Source organism: Aythya ferina (genome assembly GCF_964211825.1).
Source record: "Aythya ferina genome assembly, chromosome: 2".
NCBI lineage: Eukaryota > Metazoa > Chordata > Aves > Anseriformes > Anatidae > Aythya > Aythya ferina.
The window spans coordinates 100,856,799-100,864,823 of NC_140297.1; the positions used below are offsets into that span (position 1 = coordinate 100,856,799).

The following is an 8,025-nucleotide window of genomic DNA, read 5'->3' on the forward strand; positions in this document are numbered from 1 at the left end:
TTTCTCTTCTACCTCTCCCTTGATATTGTGCTATTGTTTTTTCTGTTCTTCATTAAGTTTTAATTAAGAGTTCCTTTGTTTGTAGGTAAAGAAGTGTTATTTTATTTTTAAACTTTTCAGAATATGTTTCAGTTTTGATGGTTTTCTAAAGACAGAAAAACACGATAATGAACATGACTTTTCTAGTGGAGACCTAATCTATCAAATGTGTTTGCCTGAGGATGAATGGGGAAAAGAACGGGGATCTGAAAGTAAGCATGCCTTCTCTCTCTTATTCTAATTAAAAAAAAATAATGCATTTGGTTAATAAAAATCATGTTTATCATCAAGCCTTTCTAGAGGAAATAGAAGCCTATTCTATTTTCTATCATGGAAACAAAATATTACTGATACTCAACTTTATTTCTGAAGTTACATTCTTATTCATTCATTCTTCTTTGTAAACCTGTGAGATCAATTCTTATGAGTTTACATCATTGTCAAATAAAAATATTGCCTTTTGATGCAATTTGTGGCAGTGTTTGCTGTGGCTTACAGTACAAGTGAAAAGTATGTGATAACAGGGACTACAGATTCAGATAAGAGAGTGAAGGAGGAGATGTGGACCAAGCAATGTTTCTGAAAACATATTCATATGCTGGTATGATCTGGAATGAAAAAGACAGATATTTACCTGAGTAGTGGAGAGGGACAAAAAAAAAAAAAAAAAAAAAAAAAAAGTATGATGTTCACTTTGATTTGTTTTAGTGACTAAACTGTGACCACAGTTTGTATTAGCAACTTATTGGGTTGCTGTGTATGTATCAGTAGTATTGCATGGCTTATACATTAATTCATGTGCATTGCCCTCATTTCAGGTACATACATGAAAATCATAACTTTGATCTATGCAAAGATTTTACACTACAATTACTGACTTGGGTTTTGTTCAAGGCCAAAAAGATCAGTATTTGTCTCTCTTCTGTGTAAGTGCACACAACATATTGGTACATGAGGATGACAGTTGAAGACTTTGGTAAGGCTCTTGAAAATAATAAAAAATTGCATTTTCACTTTCATTTAATAACTGAAGAGAGAGAGAAGAGAAGAAGGAGAAACTAAAACCCAATCTACTTTTTTGCAAAAGTAACAAGGGACTTCTAATGGCATAAAATGTAGCTTCTTCTGCTTTAAAAACCTGATTTATAAAGTCTAAGGTTTTAGATGTGTTATAGGAAGCCCTACTACTCATAAGAATGAAACTGTTCGTTATTTACAAGGTTTTTCAATGAAAAAACTGCCTGTGAACTAATTCCAGCCTTGTTTATTGATTTCTTTAGGTATCTAAGGAACATTACAAACTTACCCGAAATTTTTATTTCCAATGTACTCTGAAAGACGGAACTGCTAATATATATATATATATTTAATATACAAATGTCTCTGCCTAATTTTTTTATTTTAAAACAAGCTTAAACAATACAATGGATGTCTTCGTGACTTGAACTTTTCCTCTGATGAGGTAGTTTAAGCATCCTGTGTGCTTTAAGTTCCTTGCTGTAGGAAGTAGACAAGGAAGAATTTTTTTCAAAGCAGAATTGTGCTGTGAAATCCTCTCTAGCAGTGCTGGACAAATACTTTGTCTATCTGAAAACCAATGGGGGAAGTTTTCTATACATTGTACATCTTGGGCAATTTCTACAATTTGAATTTTGGATAGTGTCACTACAAGATTCTAAGTGAAGGAATTTAATATTTATATAGTTAAATAAAATGGGGGCTATAAATCAACATATTATTTATAATCTAATAATCCAAGCTAATTTTAGTTAGCTATATAATCTAATAATCCAAGCTATTTAATTAGTAGCCAACATGCCTCAGGCAAGCAGTTGCTAAAACTTGTTTGAAAAGCCTTGATATCTGATAATCTTACTGATGATAGCCACAGTTATAATCTGAAAAGTCATAAATGGATATTCTCAGATAATTTGAAAAACACATCAAGGCAAATTAATGGCTTTTTTTTTTTTTTTTTAAATAGATGTGAAAAAAATCTTTGATCTACATTGGCTTCAGACAACAGCATGTAAAATGCACAAGCTTTCTTTCTTTCTTTTTTTTTTTTTTTTTTTTTTTCAGCTGATCCAGGTGGTGGGAGGCTTTCACTTTTTCCATTAAATTTCAGACTATGATTTGAATGAAATAGGATTGACTAGACATTACACAAGGATGAAGGGAGAAAAAAAAATAAAGGGAGCTTGTACTTCATTTGTTCAGTGAACTTTTAATTTGGGTTTGTTTTGTGTTGGTAAGTATTAGATTCTAAGCTGAAGTAGTGAATCTCATCATTCTCACAGAACGCCTGAAGTAAGAAGGGACCTCTGGAGGTCATCACCCATGGCAAGTTGCCCAGGACCATGTCCAAGTAGCTTTAGAAGATCACCAAGGAGGGAGACTCCATAACTTCTGTGGGCAACCTGTGCCAGTGTTCTATTACCGGGAGCTCTAGAGAAAGGCAAATTTTACTTTGCCAAAAAAAATTGCAATATTTGTAAGTTTTACATACCTTTATTTTACAGCAAAATCGGCATAGTTTTTTAATTCAAAAAGAAAGAGAGAAATCCAGAACATCCAATAACATTCATAATTATAATATTCAGGTGTTTTGTTGTCTGACATGATTCATACTATGGATCCAAATATAATTTTTTCCCATACTTCATAAGAGTTCTTGGATTAGCAAATTTGTGATTATAGTTAAGCAAAATTAATATACTAATTAATATACTTATCTGGAAAAGTGGTATATTTTGATGAAGAGATTTAAGACCTCATTTTTTTTATATCTGAAATTAATTAGTATAAATATTATCAACAGGTTATTGAGTTGCTTAAAGTTAAACCTAAGTGGTGTCACAGTGTTACAGAAATGCATCTGATACCTGACGTAGAAATGTTTATCTACATTAATGCAAAGGCAAAAAAAAATTTTCAGCTCAAAACTTACCTTAAATTTTTCTATCCCACTAGCTTAGTGGGAGGACCATTATGTCACTTGTTTTATTTTTCCATTCATTGATCACTGAATATGTTGATCTGTTAATAGTAAAGCCTGTTGAATTTACAATAAATTTACTTTTTTTTTTTTTTTTAAGAGATAAAATATATCTTTAGAAAGATCTTTATTATATCGTGCACAACAGCCTGGATGATATATATTTGAACTATTGTTGTCAATACGAATAAACAAGGTAAAATAATAAGTATTGCTAATGGCAATTTAATGAAAGATAATAGATAACATGGGGTTCTTGGGTTCATTTGGAATGTCTGATTTGCCCAATGATTTATTAGAAATACAATTTTAAATAAGAAAAGCACAACATATATTTGTTTCAGATTTTTTTTTTATATAAAACTGATCACATATATATATTTGTATCTGATTTATTGACACTGTAAAAATTCCATTCATTTACTGTCAAAGCTTATACTAATATAACATTATTTCAAAATTTATATCTGCAAGTTCAAAAAACTTAGAGGTGTTATTACTGTTTGTAATGTTAATAACTTTCTGCCATTTTCATTATGAACTTATTGTGCTTTGTCGTGAAAACCGAGAAAACACTTTGAGAATCTTTGTACCATGCTTTGTCTGTTAGCTTAAAAAGAAATAAAACTTAAACTCTTAAATATTTAACTGCATTATATATAACATTTTAGCTTCTCCTGTATAGTCAGCCATTATGCTGACCTCTCCAAAACCATTGTGTTGCATTTGTTCATTGATCAAATTAGAGCCTACACTATGCTTCTGAAGCATATATGTTCAGGACAACACAGATTTCTTTAGCTTCGCTTATTCTTGGTGTTTTCTCATTAGGATGCCTAAAGATTTCTACTGAACTGATGGGTTTGTCTATAATTAGGAAATGAAAATGCCCACAGTTTAAGTTTTCTTATCACCAAAAAAAGACCTCAGCTTCATCTTTCAAATTTCAGTGGACTGCAGTCTAAAGTGAAATTGATGGGACCTTAGGTACTCCAGGCTACTGGACAGTCATCTTATTATTAACGAAGAGACTGGACTTAGGGCATGATCCAGAGCCCATTGTAGTCAATGGGATTCTTTTTCCATTGACTTCAGCGGGGTTTGGATCAGGCCTTTACTTCCTAAAATGAATAGACATCTAGCAAAAGTCTGCTCTAAGCAAGTGGCATCCTTTCCTCAGACCTTAGAAGATCTTGAAGATATAATAGTTGTGATGTGATTGGCAAAATGGTTATATGTATGGCTCACTGCTCATATTCAGAATATGAATCAGAATCGCATTCAGAATACTTGATCTAGAAAGCAGAAATTTATGTTCATATAATAAACTGGTAAATTATGAGAAACAATGCAGATACATATCTAAGTATTTCTTAGTTCCCACAGGACAGGGGAGAATTTAAGTTTTAAATTTCCAACACATTAGTATGTGAATACTTGACATACAGATATAAAACTATTAGTGATATCACTAGACACTTGACTTTCTGTCACTAGCATTTTAATTAAAACTAATAGCACAACCAAGAGTTATATATTTTATGAGAAGTGACCATTTTCAAAATGTCTATATATATGAAAGGAATTTAGACATTACAAATTGAAGGAAAACTTTTTATAGGAAAGATTTCTTTAAAAAAATATCTTAGGGAGATAAAAGGGTCCTTTTTTTTTTTTTTTCTTCTGAATAACTTCAAAGATTTTTCCTAAATTGAAGAGAAAGTAGTAAAACTAAATTCTCCCCTACCTCTTGAACCCATGTATATTCAAATGGAAAAACAAACAAACAAACAACAACAAAAAAAATGTATCAAGTCATGTAAATGTGTGAAATCCTGAATGCCTGGGAGCACAGACTGAGCTAATGAATTCAGGGCTTTTAGCTTCTTATTCTTGACATGTCTGATTAAGACATCTGCAGGACTGTCTCAACATCTGATTTAGTTGCTCAAGATCTCTCTTGTAGATTGTGTGGGCGCTTTTGTAGCAGAAATCTTATCATGCTCATGAAGTTATTTAAAGTAGATCTGATGAACTAAGTCCCTAAACCACATCCCCTCTCCACTGATTATGAAAAGCATACATATGACAATTTAAAAATACATCTGCATTTGAGCACATGATTTGCTTCTGCCTTCTCCAGTTGATATAAAAGGAGATCCTTAAACCTCATGACAAGGACCAACAAAATTCTTGTACTCAAGGCTAGAGTACTCAAAAGATGTGTAGTTGGACTTCTGGTTTTCGCCTCTGGACTTCCAGGAGTCATTATTGTAACAGTGAGAAGGTTTGGACACTGCCAATCATAATTTCCATAGCTCTAAAGCAAGTAATTTTCAAAGGCAAGAAGAGGGAGCTTGAAAGATTTCTGCCAGATGTGTCCAGACACTCCTGATACTTTCTCCTTTTTCTCCTTCTGCATAATGGTGCTCATGTCCTTCCATTTCTGCCCAAAAACTTGAAGTAATCACTTTCTGGTACTTTGGAGAAAAGTCAAACAAATTTGTCTCTTTTTATCAGTGTTTCATCTCCCTCTCCTAGGCATACAGATATGCACAGAGTGAAACAAAATGACTCTGAAACTCTTGTTCCTTCTGGCACCTCTGAAGAGAGTAACTTGTAATTTTTAGCTAGCACAATCTTCAAAAAAACTGATCATTTCTGGTGAACAAATAGTAAAAGGTGGATTCTTGGCACATCTGAGGTGGTTCCATCCTCTACAATACTTCCATAAACCATGAATCCTCTGGCTGACTACAATGGAACTTTACAGGAAATGGAGCTGTTTGAAAAATCTGTTTTAGAAAGAGAATAATACAGTGGGACTCCTAAATAATTCTTGTCTTTTCCCATTAGAAATGGAAGGCATTAATTTTATCATTAATTCACAGAAATTTCACAGAAACTTTATAATCAAATAATGCATCTTAATTAGCATAAATGATATTTTGCCTGCTAATGTGTTCTCTTATAAAAAGTGTTTCATACGAGGTGACTCTTGTGATAGTTCCTATTTCTCTTGATTGATGTGAGCCTAATTGACCCCATTTGTGCTGTTAACAGTGTTGTATAGGTCAACAAGACTCTCTGAACACTGGAAAATTGCACCATTGTGTTTTGCAAAGTTATATCCTGTGTGGGCAGACTGGCTTTACTGTAGATTATGACACAACCAAACTGCAAATCTGTATATATAAATTGTAAATATATTCCTGAGGTTCACATTGGGTTACTAGATATTTGAAAGTTGCTCTGATATTATAGTTTTCTAATAAAAATTGCACTTGTTCTTTTATTTTAGATAGTCTCTTTGTTAAACAGACTTTGTTAAACACTTTCTTTTATCATTTTCTTATGGCTAGTTCTTAGACTTCAAGCAAGAACACAAATTATGTCTATTGTTATTATGCCTGACATAAGAAATCTCTTTTCCTATCTTGCAATTTTGGTGGTATGCCAAGCTATATTCTTAAAACAACAACAAAACAAAACAAAATAAAATAACAATGACAAAAACCCCACAACCTAGGATCACACTGCTGAAAAGTTTTGGAATATTATTCTTTTATGTTATGTAAATTACTTTTGTCATCTATATTATTGAATTTTAGTTCAGTAAAACTGAGTTAAAATATGAAAGCTACAGGCTAGAAACCTTTCATCAATATTGGCAAGAAAAGTTACTCAGGGAAACCACTTGTACAAGTAAGAATAGGGATTTGAAGGACTATCTGTGTGAGTGATGTTATAAAAGAAGAACCACATTTAATATTATGGATAATGACACATCTTCAGCTTGAAAAAGTTTACATATTTTTTTACAAAATATGATAATTTAAAAATTATAAGGAATTATAAGTAAACCTCCCTTTTTTATGTCTACCTAAAATAAAACACTTTTCCTTTCCCCTTCCATTTTTTTTTCCTTTCCCCTTCCTGTTTCCCATTTTTCTTCTTTGTGAAACAAATATGACATAAAAATATGACATAAAAATATGAAATGCTAGAATTCATTCAAGTATGATGTTGACTATGTGATATACATGTATTACATATTGTTTCTACTCAGATAGGATGCTCTGCAGAAATTTTACATGTTGTCTCTAGAACTTTAAAATATCTACTTGTAGATCACCTCAAACTTGTCACAGTCTTATCTTTAAGAATCTTTTAAGAATTGTTAACTATGTAGCTATCTTTAAAACCATCAATGTTTTGGATACATCAGGATACTAATGACAGGACACATCATCCTGCTAGTTTCTCACATCAAAGTAATGTTTGTGCATTAGCAGAGAATACGGATGCAATGGCTGAACATTAGAAAACCATTCTGAAGGGTAAGTTGGCAAAGAAAATTAACTGAAAATTATGAGGAACTGAATGGCTATAGAGGTTTGTTATCTCATTGATTAAAGTTCACTTAGGAAAATAACCCAAATACATGCAGAAATATAACTCAACCTCTTATATACAAAAGGAGTATGAATGTGTGCTGATATGGAAATTAATTGTCTAAATAACCATTACACACAGGGGTATTGAATGAAGCATAGTTTTTGGCAAACATGATTGATTTCTCTATATTGCCATTTAATGATTTAAATAAGACTATAAAACAAACCATTAATGTGAAGAGACATCTTTTATGAGTGCTAGAGAGTCAAAGTTGGTTTTGTACACAAGGTTGTGTACTTTTTGTACAAGTTGTTTTGTAACAAAAGTTAGAAGAGAAACCAAATCAAGACCTCTTAACCTAAGAGCATACATCACATGAGCAGAATAATTATTATGATTCAAAGTTGAGTCTCAAATATATTTATGTAATTGTAAATTAGTTTCATTGCTCCTAGCTGGTATATCCCAAGGTACTACTATGTAGAGAATCCTGCATATTGAGAGCCTGAAAGAAAATCCCAGTTACCATGCTCACTTAAATATGCAAGGAAAAAATGCTGTTCTTAATTGAGCTGTGGAAATGTGATACA

At 32.1% G+C, this 8,025-nt stretch overlaps 1 long non-coding RNA gene across 1 annotated transcript; it reads left to right on the forward strand.

Annotated features, from left to right (window-relative positions):
* The first annotated feature begins 732 nt into the window (after positions 1-732).
* LOC311432897 lies at positions 733-6,337 on the forward strand. Its single transcript, XR_014690407.1, has 2 exons — positions 733-1,015; positions 2,340-6,337. It is a non-coding gene; the product is annotated as an uncharacterized lncRNA (long non-coding RNA).
* The last annotated feature ends 1,688 nt before the right edge of the window (positions 6,338-8,025 follow it).